Below are 19,602 nucleotides of genomic sequence, written 5' to 3'. Positions count from 1 at the left end.
TTTCTTTTCCTAAGATGGAGATAGTGTTTAATTTATACTACCTTTTGCAAAAGTGCCCTTGTTGCTTATACACATTTAAATAACCAAGGTAGCCTTAATGTGTAGCCTTAAAGCATTGCCTCTTGATTGTATTTCCAGAATGATATAAAGTACTTGCATATAGAATATTTGTAGTTATTCCCTACTAATGGAATGGTTTATCAAAGTGATAGATTATTGGATTTTCTATATGTCTGAAACAGAGGCATTTATTCTAGAGCACCTAAGTATCATTAAAGTAATAAATGTCAGTAGGGAAAATAAATAAATAAAGGGGAAAGAAAATAAGCACTCTATGGACTATAGCTTCCCTCAGTGGGGAGGTGGTTAACACCAAGTGAATTATGGGAGTCTGAACAAGGGTGTTGATGGTTTCTCTTCACTCCTCCAGCTCAACTACTTTCAGGTTATTACCCTTGGTATTTTTACATTAATATAAAATAAATTTTTTAAATGATAGTAATGGATTTAGTTGAGAGGAGCTTCATGTTAAGCACTCCAGTTTATTGCAATTAATTAAAAATTAACTTGTTTGATTTTGTATTACTTATTTCAGTTGATAATCTCTTAAAGTAGCACATCTACTTATTACACATATACATTATTTTTTATGCATTACAAAAGATAACCTAGTTTTCTTTTGGCAATGATCGCAGAGAAGTTAAAGTTTAACTCGACAAAATCATTACTGTTATAAAAAGGGAAGCATTTGGTCTAATCAGAAGATTTTACAGAAAATAAATATTTATTTGACAAATTCATCGCTTGATATATGCTGCATGGCAAAACAAAATTAAGTCAACAAACTTATAACTTCCTAGGTACAAAACACTTTGAGAGCTACATTATAGTTAAAAAGAACTATTGGAAGTCAATTCTTCATGGGTCTCACACTTCTGTATATCTTGTAAGCAGAAGCACTGACTGCCTTTGTTCTGGGCTATCATTTCAAGAATGTTTTATATAGTAAACAGACATGGAAAACAGAAACAGTATCTTTCTCTCAAGTTTAATGTTCCTCTTGGGTGACATAATGCATTGTGTGTGCTGATGTCACTTGTCCCTCTTCATGTCACCCTGAACAAACTGGAGACTGGGGAAGAGGCAAAGGAAAATGCTGATATTCTGGCTATTGCTATTGTGGTAAGTAATAGAGTTCTTTGTCTCTGACTGAGAAGGCCTGTGTCTTCTGCCAGCAACCATGAAACTGTGGCAGGCTTATTTGTTAGCTGGAAAGTAAGGTAGAATCCCAGACCCTTCACAGCTCTCAGGAACATATAAAACAGAACTGCTGCCTTTAAAAGAGGGTTAATCTACTTAGGGAGAATACTGATGGAATAAATCAGAGCATACATATAAAAAATAAAACATTTAATAGCACATAAAATTTGATCCAAAACATAGGAAATATTAATTCGAATGTGATCTTCTGAATAAATTAATGTTAAAACTTTTAATTCTAAGATGATTTACTTACAATAGTGATTCCTTAACTCAGTTATATAAATCTTTGGAGAGCTACTTATAGTGAAAGGCTACTGTCAAATGTACAGTCTTCTAATTAAAAAAAAAAAAGAAGTCCATATTTTCTGAAACCACCCCCAAGAGAAGATAATATTTACATAATTAACAATAGCTTCTTACAAATACCTCTCCCAGGGCTGCTGGTATTTAAAATTCCACAAATTGAAAGCCGTTTTCCATTAAAAAATAATAACCTTAGAAGACTATAATAAGAAAGATCAATAATAACAAGTGTTGGCCTGGAGAAATTGGAATCATCGTATACTGCTGGTGGCAATGTAAAATTGCACAGCCAGTTTGGAAAACTGTTTGAATGTTCTTCAAAAAGTTCAAACATAAAATTGTTTTCATATGATCTAGCAATTCCACTCCTGGTTATATATCCAAGAGAATTCAAAGCATGTATCCACACACAAAAAGACTTGTACATAAATGTTAATATTAGTATTATTCATAATAGCCAAAAAGCAGGAAAAAAGTCTATCAATTAATGAATGGATAAACCAAATATGGGATGTCCACATAATGGGAAATTATTTGGCAATAAAAAGGAATAAAATACTGATACATGCTACCACATGTAACAATGAAGCTTGAGAATATTATACTAAATGAAAGAAACCAGTCACAAAAGACAACATATTGTATTGATATTATTCTATTTATACATGCATTATATTGTATTGCACTATTCCATTTATATGAAATGCCCAGAATAGAGGAATCCACAGAATCAGAAAGTAAATTAGTAGTTGCGAGGTAGCCTTCCCTGGCCCCTTTCCTAAAAAGTGGGTTAGTCTCTTCCTAAGTGACTCATAGCCTCTATATTTATCTCTTGTGTATTTTCTACATGGTGCTACAAATGCCTTTAAGCAATTTGAGTTCTGAGATTGTTTCATGTTATGCTGCTGAATCTTCAGTATTTAAAACCATTCATTCATTCAATACATAGTTTTGAGTAGCTACTATATGCCAAGCAATAAGGACACAGCATAAACAAATCAAGATTTCTGCTTTGTGGAATTTATATTCTAATAGGATACATAGTAAGTTCTCAACAAAGATTTGTTTAATAGAAGAATGAATGTGAAAAATATTTTTTTAAATTTTAGAATCAACTGGCAATCCATAAAAGAATGACTACATTTACAATAAAATGCTAAATGGAAGTGAATTTTGTCTTTCTGAGTTTATACTTCTCAGGGTCTAAGGGATTCAATAATAATTTTGACCAACACATGGATGTCAACCCTCTTACTAAATTTATTCCATCACACAGTATTAAAAGCATCATTCTAGATTTAATTAATCCCATTCACAAATAGTGATAAGAAGCATTCAAGCCATTAAAATGAAAGTGATAACCCAGAGGCAAAATAAAAATCTACTTGGATTATCTGCATAATTAAACTTATATTACCTCTAAAATAACAAAACATGTAGAGGGTGCATTCAGTACTTAGTTATAAAGTAATCTAGTTAGGGACTTAAAAACATCCTATTAAAATTAATTATAGCACTAACTGATTTAATGCAATATGTAAAACCACAATTGTTTCAGCACTTATGGCATAATGATGCTTTAACTACAGTGAGTGAAGCCAACATATATACACAATTCATTAAGTGCATTTTGTTAACTTGAAGGTAGTCATGATTAGCCATCTCTTATGTAGTAAAATAAGATTAGCATATTGGAATTATCAATTTTATTTTTCTGTAATCTGCTAAGATTGGGAATTCGATTAAATAAACTATACGGCTCTTTTAAATCTACAATCTATGATTCTATAAATTCAGTTGAGCTATTCTGACCTATATGTTTTCACGTTTTAGAAGTACATATTTTTTTAGGTTAGCATTTTTAGCACTTTCTTCTGCAGACCACTATTGTCCTACAAAAATATTAAAAACTGGTTTATAGTGGGGAGAAGGGGAAGTCAAAGAAATTTGGGTAATATTAGATTTAAAAAGTTAAAGTCGTTAATTTATTGAATGATTTCTCAGATCCTCATCATCTGACAGATTCTCAAGTAAGGGAAAAGAGAGTATCCCGTTCAACTATAGGATCCCTTTTGTTTTTCTTTCTTTTAAACATACCCCTAGGCTTTCCACAAAACTCACTTTGGGGGGCTTCCCTGGTGGCACAGTGGTTAAGAATCCGCCTGCCAATGCAGGGAACATGGGTTCGATCCCTGTTTCAGGAAGGTCCCACATGCTGTGGAGCAACAAAGCCCATGCACCACAACTACTGAGCCTGCGCTCTACAGCTCGCAAGCACAACTACTGAGACCACATGCCACAACTACTGAAGCCCGCATGCCTAGAGCCCGTTCTCCGCAATGAGAAGCCACCGCAGTGAGAAGCCCATGCATCGCAACGAAGAATAGCCCCTGCTTGCTGCAACTAGAGAAAGCCAGCGAGCAGAAGCGCGGACCCAACGCAGCCAAAAATTAATTAATTAATTTTAAAAAAAACACCTCACTTTGGTACATTACTGATTTATCTGAAAATTTTCTAAGTAGAAAACATTGAACATAAGTCTTATAATACTTATTCATTTTAGACTATAATAAATTTAAGCTTCAACAGGTGCAGTTTTATGATTTAGACAAGAGTTGCAAACCTTTCTGTAGAGGCCAGAGAGTAAGTATTTTTGTTGGACATATGGTCTCTGTTATGACTACTCAACTCATTTGTATCATGAAAGTAGCCATAGATATTAAGTAAATGAATGGGCATAGTTATGTTAGAATAAAACTTATTTTCAAAAACAAGAAGTGGGACATAGTTTGCCAATCTCTGTTTTAAACAGTGGAAATTGATTCCAAAATAAAAGTTTAAATCTGTTGTAAGAAACTACATTAAGCTACCTGTTGACAGCTAAGAATAAATTAATTATGGTTCTATTTAATTCAGATTTCTGGCCTTAAAATATCCTTTTAAATCAATCTTAATATTATGTGTTTTGCTCAAAAAGTGATACTTTCTTATAAACATAGGTCATTGTGTTGTTGGACTACTGGTCTTTTCTGAATTCAGTAAAGAACAGGAGAACAGATGGCGACGTTTTATATCAAATGTTAATATATTCCAACTTTGATGTACACTAGGTTTAAGAGTTCCCATTATGTTCCCAAACATCATATTAAAAAAAAAAAAAAAGATTCCTGTCTACAAATGTTTATTTCACAAGCAAGAGGATTTTTGCCTTAGACCACCTGGCATGTGTGTACTCTTCAAACCCTTCACTTCTTAAAGATGTATGAAATAATGTCATATTGTTTCATGAGCCATTTGAAAAGATTTATTCACATTTTATTTCATTTATTTATCTATTTTTATCTAGGACTCTTTCCTTGAACCATTTTCAGCTCTTATCCAAACAGCATGCTTTTATCCTGGAAGGTGGAAAAATATAACAGTACTTCAGTTCTCTAAGGCGCTCCCCTCCTGTGGTACTGATAAGAGCTGTCACTGAAAGCATTTAAGATTCTGTATCAAAGATAGGACAAGACACAGCAGTTAGTCCAAGAGAAGGGCAAGGAGCAGTATGGTAGTAAGCGGGTTAATGGGAAAACTAGGGCACTGAGGAGGATCATCCTTCAAAATAGAGCAATCTCATCACACTGACAGGTGCCACCAAAATTCTTACAACTGGGCTGTTGCTGGCAGTACTCACTGCCATCTCACTGTCCCAACTCTGCGGTCACCTGTTGCTCCACAAATGAGATAGATGTTAAACAGAAACTTACACTCTGCTATTCTTTGAACCTTATTCACACTAAATTTTACAAATCAATTATATTCTATGACAAAAAAAGGAAGTTATTAATTTCTAACCATTTAAACCAGACCATTTATATTTTTGCAAGCTCTTATTCAAGAGAAGCAAAACACTGCATATACTACTTACAGCTCTAGAATATTACCCTTACAGATATTCAGTAAACAAATATACTGAGAAATGAAAATGTATTTTTTATTAAACAGAGTACTTAAAAAATGATTAAACTAATAGTTGACTCTGTGGTTTGTTTAAGTGCTTTATATGCTAAGAACCAATTGTCAGGAATGTTTGAGTTATATATGGTGAAATTTCAAGGTGATGGTTTCATTGCAACGAGCATTGTTTTTTGGTCAGCAAGTGTCCTGATGTAAAATAACAACTACTGATAAAAATAAATGTTCCACATACACTGCAGTTATGAAACTTGGTCCACTAGAATTATTCTCCCTTCACCAGGCTGTGGATGTGATGTGACTGATTTGGCAGGATGCCATTCTATTTTTTAAAATAAACTTCTTGATATCAAGTTAAAAAAATTATTATTAAAAATTGATGTATTTGTTTTAGAAGAAGATTGCTATGAATCAACTCTAATAAATATAGTCTTTTTGAAATTTAAAGATTCACATACTTGAGAAATTATTAAATGAAAAAATATTTTTAGAAAAATTGTTAAAATGCTAAATCTATTTGTTACTAAACTTATGTATATGGAAGAAATATATCTTCCACTTGTCTGCTGTTTCCTCTCCAACTAAAATTTGAATTGTCAAATAAAACTAAAATAATTGTACTGCATAAAAAACAACTATAAACATATTAATGTTTTAAATCACTACCTGGGAAAAGAACTTCATCAACAAAATTACTTTAAGAATGCATAAGAAAAAATTTATTCCACCCTATAATTACGGGAAGCTACCTGCTACTATTGGAGGGTCTCCTGCAGAGGCAGGGGGTCACTCTGTCTCATGGTGAGGACAAGGAAACTGGCAGCAGAAGTGCTGGGAAGTACTCCTTGGCGTGACCCCTCCCAGAGTCCCCATTAGCCCCAACAAACAGCCCGGGTAGGCTCCAGTGTTGGGTGCCTAAGGCCAAAAATCCAACAGAGAGGGGACCCAGCCCCACCCATTAGCAGACAAGCGGATTAAAGTTTTACTGAGCTCTGCCCACCAGAGCAACAGCCAGCTCTACCCACCAACAGTCCCTCCCATCAGGAAACTTCCACAAATCTCTTAGATAGCCTCATCCACCAGAGCGCAGACAGCAGAAGCAAGAGGAACTATAATTCTGCAGCCTGTGGAACAAAAACCACATTCACAGAAAGACAGACAAAATGAAAAGTCACAGGACTATGTACCAGATGAAGGAATAAGATGAAACCCCAGAAAAACAACTAAATGAAGTGGAGAAAGGCAACCTTCCAGAAAAAGAATTCAGAATAATGATAGTGAAGATGATCCAGGACCTCGGAAAAAGAATGGAGGCAAAGATCTAGAAGATACAAGAAATGTTTAACAAAAATCTAGAAGAATTAAAGAACAAACAGAGAGAGATGAACAATACAATGACTGAAATGAAAAATACACTAGAAGGAATCAATAGTAGAATAACTGAGGCAGAAGAACGGATAAGTGACCTGGAAGACAGAATGGTGGAATGCACTGCCATGGAACAGAATAAAGAAAAAAGAATGAAAAGAAATTAAGACAGGCTCTGGGGCAACATTAAATACAACAACATTCTCATTACAGGGGTCCCAGAAGGAGAAGAGAGACAGAAAGGACTTGAGAAAATATTTGAAGAGATCATAGTTGAAAACTTCCCTAACATGTGAAAGGAAACACCCACCCAAGTCCACGAAGCAGAGAAAGTCCAGATAGGATAAACCAAAGGAGAAACACGCCAAGACACATAGTAATCAAACTGGCAAAAATTAAAGACAAAGAAAAATTATTGAAAGAAAAAAGGGAAAAATGACAAATAACATACAAGGTAACTCCCATAAGGTTAACTGCTGATTTCTCAGTAGAAACTCTACAAGCCAGAAGGGAGTGGCATGATATACTTAAAGTGATGAAAGGGAAGAAACTACAACCAAGATTACTCTACCCAGCAAGGATCTCATTCATATTCAATGGAGAAATCAAAATCTGTACAGACAAAAAGAAGCTAAGAGATTCAGCACCACCAAACCAGCCCTACAACAAATGCTAAAGGAACTTCTCTAAGTGAGAACCACAAGAGAAGAAAAGGGCCTACAAAAAAAACACCAAAAACAATTAAGAAAAGGGTAACAGGAACATACATATGGATAATTACCTTAAACGTGACTGGATTAAATGCTCCCACCAGAAGACAGAGGCTTGCTGAATGGATACAAAAACAAGCCCCATATATATGCTGTCTACAAGAGACTGACTTCAGACCTAGGGACACATACATGCTGAAAGTGAGGGATGGAAAAAGATACTCCATGAAAACGGAAATCAAATGGAAGCTAGAGTACCAATACTCATGTCAGGGCAGAAATTGAGAGACAGATGTACAGAACAAACGTATGGACACCAAGCGGGGGAAGCAGCTGGGGGTGGGGGTGGGGGTGTGATGAATTGGGAGATTGGGATTGACATGTATACACTGATGTGTATAAAATGGATGACTAATAAGAAAATGCTGTATAAAAAAATAAGTAAAATTAAATTTAAAAATTCGAAAAAAATAACAACAAAAAACCAAACAAACTGATTCAACATTAACAAAAGACTTGAACAGATATTTGTCCAAAGAAGAGATACAAATGGCCAATAATCACATGAAAAAATGCTCAACTTCACCAATCATTAGGGAAATGCAAATCACAACTGCAACGAGATACCACCTTACACCCATTAGGATGGCTACCATCAAAAAAATAGAATATGAGTGTTTGCAAGGACATGGAGAAATTGGGACCCTGGCGTACTACTGGTGGAAACTGGTACAGTCAGTTTGGAAAACAGTATGGTGTTTCCTCAAGTAATTAAAGATAGAATTACTATATGATCCAGCAATTCCGCTTCTGCGGATATACCCCAAAGAAGTGAAAGTAGGATCTCAAAGAGATATTTGTACACCCATGTTCATGGCAGCACTATTCGTAATAACTAAACCATGGAAGCAACTCAAGTGTCCATCAGTGGATGAATGGATAAGCAAAATGTGGATATACATGCAATGGAATATTGTTCAGTCTTAAAAAGGAAGGAGATTCTGCAGTATGTTTATAACATGGATGAACCTTGGGGACATTATGCTAAATGAAATTAACCAGTCAGAAAAAGATACATACTGTATGATCCCACTTATATGAGGTACTTAGAATAGTCAAAATCATAAAGACAGAAAGTAGACTGGTGGTTACCAGGGGCTGGGGGCAAGGAATAACGGGGAGTTATTGTTTAATGGGTATAGAGCTTCAGTTTCACAAGATGAAAACAGTTATGGGGATGGACAGAGGTGATTTTTGCACAACGATGTGAATGTATTTGATACCGCTGAACTGAACACTTAAAAAATGGTTAAGATGGAAAAAAAATTGTTTATCATGAAATATATCAAATACAAAGTATAAATAAAATATATATGTATAAAAAAACTACAATGAGTACACAAATATTAGAATTTTAAAATAAAGACTGAAGATAGAAATGTTTCAATGATGTGGGGCAAGGAGACTACCAAACATTACTGGTGGGAGTGTAATATGGTTTAACCACTGTGAAAATCAGATTGGCATTATCTCATAAAGTTAAACATACACTTACTATAGGACCCAGCAATTCTACTCCTAAGTGTTTGCTAAGGAGAAAGAAAACCTGTGTTTACGAAAAGACTTGTATATGAACATTCACCTCAGGTTGATTCAAAATAGCCCCAAAGTGGAAAAAATCAAAATGCCAATCAGTTGGAGGATAGATAAGCAAACAATGGTTTGCGTGCATAATGGAATATATTGAGCAATAATCAGAAATGAATTAATGATACACACATCAACGCAAATAAATTTTAAAACCAAGCTGTGCGAAGGATGCTAGACATGAAAAAAAATATATGATCCTGTTTTTATGAGGTTTCTAGAGTAGACAAAATAAATTTATAATAACGGAAATTTGACCAGTAGTTTCCTGGGACAGGTGGTGATGGGACTGACAGGAAAAGGGCATGAGAGAACTTTTTGAGGTGATGGAAATATTCTATATCTTGTTTGTAGTGGTGGTTACACAATTGTGCACATTTGCCAAAGCTCAACAAATTTCACATTTATAATGGGTGCTTTTTATCACATGTAAATGACACCTCAATAAAGTTGATTAAAATGTAAGTATGGGATAGGGTAATCCTAGCTTTGGTTCATTCCATGTGAAAAATTTCAGCTGGCTTTGCCTGGTTGCATGTTCAATTTGAGCTAGTGACTGAAAAAGATTTCTAAATGTGAGGCTGCCTGAATAGAAATGCAGTAACTACAGGACAAGAGTTAGTATCGCCGCGGTCTGACCCCAAGTGTCATATTATGTCCAACTCTGTGTGCTGTACTTTAAGAAGGCACTCCACACTTTGGGAAGATGATGATGTTTTTCATGAGGGATCTCAAAAAGAAAGTTCAAAGTAGTTGGAATTGCTTCTACCTTGAGAGAGAGAAGAGAGAACTTGGGATTTTGCAGATGTTCTAGGATACTTAAAGGTTAATGTGGTAGAGACTGCTTGATGCTATATTGATTTTCCTCTCTTCTTTATTAACAGAATCTCAATTTCATTGGGTATGACAGTGTGCCCAGGTATAAAAATTCTTTTCTCAGTCATTTTAGCTAAGACCAATGAGACTTAAGCAAAAATTGTTGGGCAGAACTTTAAAGACTGTTGAAAGATCAGGCAGACTTTGTGGATGTGAGTATTTCCTCCCCTTCTGTACACATGGAGTACTGAAGTTATGGCTGTAACCTTAGCCTCCATCAGCAACCATGAAGAAAAGGCAGAGACTTTGGGTCTATTACCTTTGAAACACTGAATTAATACCAAGCTTTCTATCGGACTTCTCATTTTGTGAGAAAAACAGTCCCGCACTCGTACAAGTCCACTGGTGATGGGTTTCTGACATATGGAGAAAAACACAGAGCCCCTAACAGAAACTAGGTAGGTATGAAGAGTGCATGGATAAATTTACTTTGGCCTCAAAAAGCATAGTGTGAGTGAGCGACTGATAGATAGGTAGGTATTTGGTCAATATAAGGTAAAAATTAATAATAGAGCTTTACAAAAACTGAGCAGGTCTGCTAACAATGTAGTGACTGCTCAGCAGAGGCCGTGGGGCAACATGTCAGCCATGTTAAATGAGGTCTACCTATAAAACAGTGGATAAGAAATTATGTGAGCTAATTCCTAAGGGTTATTCCTTTAAATTCTAAGATACTGTGGCTGAGCTTTTTTTAGACTAATTGCTTTTGCCTATTTCATGTTGTGACAAGAATTTGGCCTAAGGAAGTAAAACTCTTTTACCTCAGTGTGGTAATATTTCTTATAAAAATTATTAGGAAACTAGAAGGAACATTTCTGTGAATGCAGTTTTCTAAAGGTCACATAAAACTTCCAGGTATAACAGATTCTGAAAGATGAATGACAGCCACTTTAGTGGTTATCAAATCATTTTCAAAGGGCTTGTGCAGCACACAGAATGGTTTCTAAATAATATTACTCATAATATTAATTGACAGTCCCTTCAGAATTCTAAATTCAGCATTTTACAAAGCTTTACAAACGAAGGGGAATTTTTAAGGTAGAGCTAAATGCAGAAAAAAGTAAGAAACAAATTACTGCCAAACGACTATACCTATTATCATGTGAAATTTTGTTAATATTGTCTAAGCTAAATCATCCTTTTGGGATACTTCATGCCATACTTTTCAAACTATCCTTCACCTTATAACAGTAAATATGGCCCAGTGATTCTCATTTTTAATCGACAGTGTTGTCAGACATTTCAATGACGCTAGACATAATATTATGACATTCAGGGCCAGAGAGCAAGGGTTCTCTACTTGCTTTCAGTGGAAAGCAAAGAGGTTCTCAAAAGCTGTCAGCCTTTCTCCTTTATGTTCTGAAAGCTGCCTGAACTTGTCAGTTTGCTTTCATGGCACTTTTATGAAATAATGCAAGAAAAAAAGTTATCAGAGCGTTCACACTTTTAAATGTTGTTCTTTTGTAATAGGGTAGAAATGTCACAGGACCATAGAATGTTGGAATCAGAAGAGTGTTTAGGTATCATTAATTCTAGTACCCCCATCCTACTTAGGAGGAAAGCTGGAGAGGCCGGAGGACCTCTCCAAGCCACACATGCAGTCAGTAACAGAGCCACTCTAAAAACTGCATGTCACTCTGAGGGCCACTGGTCATCTTGCTCTTAACATGCAAATAGATAAAGCTAATTTTTACATAATCCTCTCTATTTATTGGCAATAATTGTAAATTCTAGTCCCTTTTTTTTAACCTTTAAAGCATAAGATTAGAAGCAGCCATAGTTAATAATAATTTCAATTTTATGTAGAGTTTTATGGTTCACAAATATGTTTTAAAAAACACGTTTCCAATATCTCATTTTCTTACATTGGGTGTTTTAAAAAGAAATAAAACCCCCAAATCCATTTTATTAAAATTTCATATTGAAAGTCATGGGTAAGAATAATGGAAGATTCCTCCCATTATCTTTGCTCTTCTACTAACATAGCAACCATATAAATGACTTTCCAGAGAAATTGATAGAATCACATAAGATAAAACATTTTTTCCCCCATTCTGTTCAGGGTTGCAATGAACTATGTCTAAATATTGGAATAATCATTCTTTTATCGTTTGTAGTCAGGCTTACTTTGTGCAGTGGCAACACGATCAGGCACGTAGCTCTCAGATGACATGGGACAATATTAAATTCGATCTTAGTAAGCAGCTCCTCAGTTTCACACTTACGGTGGCTGGATTAACCCAATTATTTTTTTGGAGGTTAAGGGAAACTATATTTGCAGGACATCATCTTTCATAGACCAGGAGCTAGGATTTTGTTATCTCAGTAGAATTTTATGAAGGCAAAAGGATCAGTTAGTTATTTATTAAATTTTAGCACAAATCAGATGAAGAGTTTTGAAGGAAGTAGATATGATTCCCTAACAATGCACTATGAGTTCTTCACTTTGATCCTCAGAAATGTGTGAAGCTTGGAACTTTCATTTAGCACACCTTTCAGGTAAAATATTTCCAGTGTACCGGTTTCAGGCTCGTGGCTCTAGCAAAGAAGATGTATATCGGCTGCCATCCTTAAAAAGGACTTAAGCAAAACCAATTAGAGATTCAAGTTTGTAAAATGTAACCATTTTCATTACAGTAGATTGTAAGTTTATTAGATATTTTAAAAAATTATAATAAATTCCTTTTAAAATACATCAGAGCCTCATCCCTGATGTTAAACATATCATTATCTTTTTTAGCTCAGATTTTTTTTGACTATACAATTTCAAATGCTCTATCGCATGCCACTCAGAAGTATATCCACTTTCAGATCCGGTATTTTGATTTTTAGACTAAGAAAGATGACCGTACAACATGGTATTTTGACTTGCTGGAATAGGGAAAACTCACAAAATCTAATTTACATAAATTTACCAGGGATCATAGATGATACAGGTCATGGATGACTTAATCTTTATGAAAATAGAATAGGATGTGGAACCACAAGACTTCTATTCTGTCTCTGCCGTTTACCAGTGGCGTGGCCTCATGTGATTTACTATAACTGTGAATCAGGATCAGCATTTTCTATTCTGTAAAATGGGGATAATGACACTTTCTAACTGGGTTTTTGCAAAAATTAAACAAAGTAATGAAATCATGTAATCTGTAGGAATGCCATGTCAATATCAATTTTATATTAATGTATAAAAACAAATTTGCACAGTAACTCATCACTGCAATTAGCCTACAAATACACCTTTTCCTTTGTGATCTAGACTAAAATCTAGAGCAATTCCTATAAACATTCATGCATAATTTGCAGACAAACTTCCTTTACTTTTCTTCTTAAATACAGTGCTAATGATATGCAAATATGTCTTCCATCTAATTCTTCCAGAATAAATTTCCGAGTAGTGAATGGAGTAAATCATATGGAAGGCAGTGCTATATACAAAGTGTAATTCTCCTGTAGCAGTTTAAGAGAAGATTATTTCAGTGCACTGAAAATATCAGATTTTCCAGCAGAAATGTATTTTCTCCACGTTACCAGATGGAGTCATAGAGAATGTAAGCCAAAAATAGTTCTTAAAAATCACCAGTTTAATTTTTCTCCCATCCAAGATGTGTCTCCTTATTCTCCCATCCAAGATATGTCTCCTTATTCCAAGATAACTTGTGACATGTCTTTTGAATGCATCATTATACTCATTTTACTGTCATAATACTTTAATTATAATGATACCAATATCAATGTATAATTTGCCCCAAATGTAGGGCACTGCTTTCATCTACCATTTTATACTTGGCCCAAATATTTGCTTTGCCTTCACAATTGGAGATTAGGAAGTATGTTAATTAGGTAAGAAGGGACTGATGGGGGTAGGCATGCTTTGGGGACATCAAGGTGGGTCTCAGCTGCTGCACTGCAGAAATAATTTCTTCCACTATAGGCTGTGTGTTATGTGACTCGGGGGGACGTTAAAAAGTGTGAATAATCTAAACAATAATTTAAGAGACAGGGAATAACTGTTGATTATCACTCTCAAATCCACAACTCAAGACAATTATTTCACTATGCTACTTCTAACCAACTTCTCAGAACATAGAATCTGCTGTACTTCCCTTGCCATCCTCCATTTTGCTTCCTCTTCCCTTCCCCCACCATCACATCAGTCTTCACCATCAATGGTATTAAAATGGAACCAGTCCTTTGGTTTTGTTTCATGCATGGGGATAAAAATTTATATTTCCTCATCTTAACAAAAAAGAGACAAATTAGGCCTCTTGTATTTTTTAAAGAAGAAAAAGGATACGAGGGAGAAAGAGAGAAAAAGCGGGAGAATGTGTGTGTCCATTGATTTATCTCCCCTTTTTCTCTTTGAAACAGTAAACCTAATTACATAGAGTGGTCAGGGGGAAGACTTCTCACTGCTCCTCTATCACAAAGCCATGTTCCCTAGAAATACAGCTAGTAAAAAACACACTGTAAGTGCTTCAAATCACAAGGAGGTAATGATGAAAATGCATTTGTGCTAATGCCCAAGACTCAAGTCAAATCAGTCTTCAAAGCAGTTTCTTAACTAAGGCACTGATTTCTCACAGGACATTTCAATATGCATTATTTTCCATGCCTAGACTTTCATTTTCTGAATACACCTGAAAGATTACACAGCTGAAGAAAATATACTGAATTAAAATTATAGCAATATTCTAGTTACTAAGAGACTTGTTAACAGTTTCTCTAGTTTATTTTATTAGATTCTCTAGTGCTCTTATGACAGACATCTTAAAGAACAGCAGAAAATGCTATTTCATGGGAAAATAAATTAGATTTTATGGACAAAAATGAGAATTATATAAAAATAATGAAAATGATTTCATATTAAGATACACATATGTGTATGTGTGTTCAGTTGAACATGGAAAATTAACATTTTACACTTGAAACTTGATAGACAGCAGATATCTATTTATTCAAATACATATATAGATATGTATATAAGGTATATATGTATATACATTTATCCGTCTATCTACATCTATATTTGTCTGTGTATCTGTCTATGTATCTGTCTATCAATCTATCTGTCTATCTAGAGTTCTATCTCAGAAAGAAAAGAAAATCTACTTGACAAGCTCCTCTTCCCCTATGGCTACACACAGATTTCAGTTACATTTTTGGTATTTTATTTTTAAATATAAAAGCCAGAATAAGGTCAGCAGGTATTTGAGGATAAGCCACAACATAAAAGAAACAGCAAAAAAACAGAAAAAAAATAATGCACATAAATAAAGACAGTGCATAGAAAGAAACTGGAAAAGGCATAGTTATAACTAATATTATAGGAAGATTTCTACGTTCATTAAAAAGTCAGTGTATTTAAGAAAAAATATATCAGAGTTCCAGAAACAGCTCCTAGAAATTAAAGATATGATAGTAGAAAGTTGAGCCAAAGTTGAGGTATATTCTAGAGGTAGAACCAAACAAGCAAACAGAGATGGATTATAAAGAAGAAAAGAAAATTAGAGGTTAGTGTAGGTGGTCAAACATCCAACAGTGTCAGAAAATGGAAGCAAATAAAACAAGGCAAATGATTTTAGTAAATAAATATTTAAGAACATTTCCCAAAACTGAAGGACTTGTATATCCAGATTGAAAACTCCCACTGAGAGGTGTGGGGGAAATAATGGAAAAATAATCCATACTGATGCACATCATTATATATGTATAGAAAAAAGACCCTAAAAGTTTCCTAGGGTAAAAAGCAGCAAAATAGGTCATCCCATAGAAAGGATGTTGAATTAAAATAGTACTGAACTTTTCAACAGGAACACTGTCAGCTGACAAGCATTATAATATTCTGAAGAAAAATTATTTCTAACATAAAATTTTAATACCTAGCCAAAATACCAGCCAAGTATATGGCTAAATAAAGACATTTTCAAATATGCAATACCTAAATACTTTTACCTCCTACCCACCCTTTCCCAGGAAGAAACTGGAGAATAAAGTGAAGTAATCAAAAAGGAATAATACATTGGACTCAGGAAAGGAAGCAAGAAGAGCAAGGCAAAGGAATGATTAGGCTGATTATAAAAAGGAAATGATCAAGGCAACGAGAGTGAAAGGGTGACATACTCCAAAAGGATGTCTCCAAGATAAAACAATGGAGCTGAGACATCATCTAATATATCTGTACATATTTAGAGATGTCACAGTAGGGCTGAAGAGTTTGGAAAATAATTTATGACGATCACCTCGAAAACTAAATAAATTAAGAAACAGTAATTTAAAAAGTCTTACAAGAAATTCACATAAATAGATTATACAATGACTGATCTGTGAACAATGATTGCATTATCACAAAAACACAAAATATTGATTTATTTAAAAATTGAGGAATAAATAAAATGGGAAGATAGGAAGTGAAGGATGGAGTACATTGAGTGTTAGTCATGTAAAAAGCCCAGTCATCTCCTTTCTTAAGAAGATATCAATTCAACATTCACAAAATAGTAGCATGAATATAGAGCTAAACAGAGCTAAATGACAAATGACATAGTTAAAATAATTTAAAGTGGCTCCATTTAGGGAGTGAGCTGAGGGGTTCAGAAGAGGTGGGATAACAAATTGCTCTCTCTCTTTTTCTTCCTCTCTCTTCCCCCTCCTTCCCCTTTCCTTGCTTTCTGGTCCTAAGTTTTATCATTCTAACTTACTTCTTAGCCATGTACATCTATTAATTCAGCAAAGAAAAAAAGATAAACCCATATGACATTTAATGATATATCTGTATTTCATATAATCTACTGTTTAATTTTTTGAGAATTTTGGTACTCTATCATTGCATGGTAATCATGCAAAAGGGAACAGAAAATTGTTCTTATTCATACATCAGGCACTGGTGAATTTTTTTAAGTGCTAAGATATTGAATAAAAGTCACATAATACTTGCAAATAAACATTTTCTAACTTGATCAGATTGAATTAAGAGTTTCATTATTTCTACCTCCATTAGGTAGTTAGTACATGGAAGGCATAAATTGAATTTTAGTTATTATCATTCAGTATTTTTTACCAGCCACCCTTAGCATAGTGAAGTGGTCTGTTGCTATTGTTGTTGTTTTAATTAAACTGGATAATCATGGTGTATTTTTCTAAGATGGTCTTGGAAAAATCATTAACTAAATTGTTTTTTTTGTCCTTGGCAAAAACACATGTAATGTTTCCCTATCATGATTGGTTTTGGGGGGAGGTCATTTTAATAAGCTGGATAACTGTAAACTAATTATTGTAAATGATGATTGTATATTGGCAAGAATTGAATATTTAAGGGTTATGGGTTTAACTGACAGTAGGATATTGCTATTTTGGAGTTTATACAATAACTGCTGTTGTCCATTTACTGCTTACAATAAGCACTGGTGGACAGGAATTAAATCTGTATTTTCAATATGTTAAAAAAATGGTATGATTGCTTCCTTCAATGACAAGTGTTCAGACAGCATTTGAAACCTCAGAACAGAACCTGTGTATGGCTGGCTTACAGTTCCATGGGTTGTCACTTTAAGGGAACGGACGCACAGGCTCAGCGGCCATGGCTCACGGGCCCAGCCGCTCCACGGCATGTGGGATCTTCCCGGACAGGGGCACGAACCCGTGTCCCCTGCATCGGCAAGCGGACTCTCAACCACTGCACCACCAGGGAAGCCCAACCTTTTTAAACTATTGTGCCAAATTTGGGAGAATAAATGTGTTTTTTGTTGTGCTCCAATCTTCCACTTATCTCTCGAAGGTATGGGATTTAGGGTAGTGACTATCAGCAATAAAAAGCATGTTTGCTGGACTATCACTTCGTCTTATCTGTGAACTATTACTTCACTGTGTTGGGAGCACACAAGAGTAGGGCAGCATAATATAGTACAAAGGAAAATTGAACTTACTCCCCACCTTCGGAAAAATTCTAAAATTTTGCTATATCTTAATTCACATTGGAAAGAATAGCATTCAGCCCCTTTCACAGGTTAAAAGACAACAGCTTAAGTTCTGGGTCTCATTAATCCTAACTGGGGCCATCTTCTTTCTTCAGCTTTACTAGGACATTTTATCTTGTTGATTTTCAAAAAATAAAAAATAAACTGACTTCCTAAGCCAGTGATTTAATCAGATTTCATAAGGCAGTCATCATTTCTGTAAAGAATGGAAAATCCGGGCTTCCCTGGTGGTGTAATGGTTGAGAATCTGCCTGCTAATGCAGGGGACATGGGTTCGAGCCCTGGTCTGGGAGGATCCCACATGCTGCGGAGCAACTAGGCCCATGAGCCACAACTACTGAGCCTGCGCGTCTGGAGCCTGTGCTCCGCAACAAGAGAGGCCGCGATAGTGAGAGGCCTGCGCGTCGCGATGAAGAGTGGCCCCCGCTCACCGCAACTAGAGAAAGCCCTCTCACAGAAACGAAGACCCAACACAGCAAAAATAAATTAATTAATTAATAAACTCCTACCCCCAACATCTAAAAAAAAAAAAAGAATGGAAAATCCAAAATGCTGCCACAATTACTTAAAAATATAAATTTGATATTCTGAGTCAAGGTATTAAAGTTAGAAAGATAAAGAAGAAGAAATGATTGCACATTAAAACAAACAAACAAAAAAAAAACTATACGAGTGTGTATGTATGTATCCAGAAAGGGAGATACAGAATGAGCCCACCAGGAAGAATCTAAGAATAGACAAAATCACCCTTCACTTCTTCTGCTGCTTAGGTCTAAGAACTTTACAAAAACCAAGTATTTTTAACTTATATCACATGAGAATATTGTGGTTTTCACATCAAACGGCAAGCGTTTCAATTCTTGAAGTTCTTCCTTTGGTGACTCCATAAGCTAAGACTGTCTGCTGGCCCGGCCAGGTTGCCTTTAGGGGCACTCCCACTTTCTCCAGGCTCTGCTCTGCATTGTAGGAGGCCCTGGCCTCTCCAGCAGCATTTCCCAGGCTTCCATGTCAGCTGATGCCTGGCACTGATGGCTTTCTGCTGTTGCAGAAACCTCTGGGTTTCCTTACCATCTCCCGTTGAGCTTTTCAGTTGTGCTAGTCTCTGTAAAATCTCTATTATAGTCCCTTTGTTTAAAATACTTAAAGCAGTTCCTCCCCATCCCCCAGCATTAGACCTTGATTGATATAGCCACAAAGGTATCTCTTTTTTTTTTTTTTAATGTGAAGAGATCAGAAAATGCATCATCATTTATATGGCCTTACTTGTGCCAGAATCTCAAGTTAAGCTCAGAACCATGAGCAATTCCATATCCTGGTATTTGTTGCAAATACTGTGTAACAAACTTGTTAGCAGGAAGGATGGCATATCTGTAAATTTGTTGCTGACCACAAACATTAAAATTCACATCAAAATATATCTAATAAGGCAAAGGGAAAAATCAGTAGAACAATTATTTCTTATAAGGAAGAAAATTTTCTAATTATAATTTACAACATGT

The 19,602-nt window shown here is 35.1% G+C and overlaps 1 protein-coding gene across 1 annotated transcript in view; it reads right to left on the bottom strand.

Moving 5' to 3' along the window:
• NAALADL2 (N-acetylated alpha-linked acidic dipeptidase like 2) overlaps window positions 1-19,602 on the bottom strand; it is a 913,415-nt gene that overhangs the window by 493,036 nt on the left and 400,777 nt on the right. The window lies entirely within an intron of this gene.

This window comes from Pseudorca crassidens, chromosome 5, assembly GCF_039906515.1.
Source record: "Pseudorca crassidens isolate mPseCra1 chromosome 5, mPseCra1.hap1, whole genome shotgun sequence".
Classification (NCBI taxonomy): Eukaryota; Metazoa; Chordata; class Mammalia; order Artiodactyla; family Delphinidae; genus Pseudorca; species Pseudorca crassidens.
Note: the sequence above shows the minus strand (reverse complement) of the source record. Positions and strands in the feature narration are given on the sequence as shown.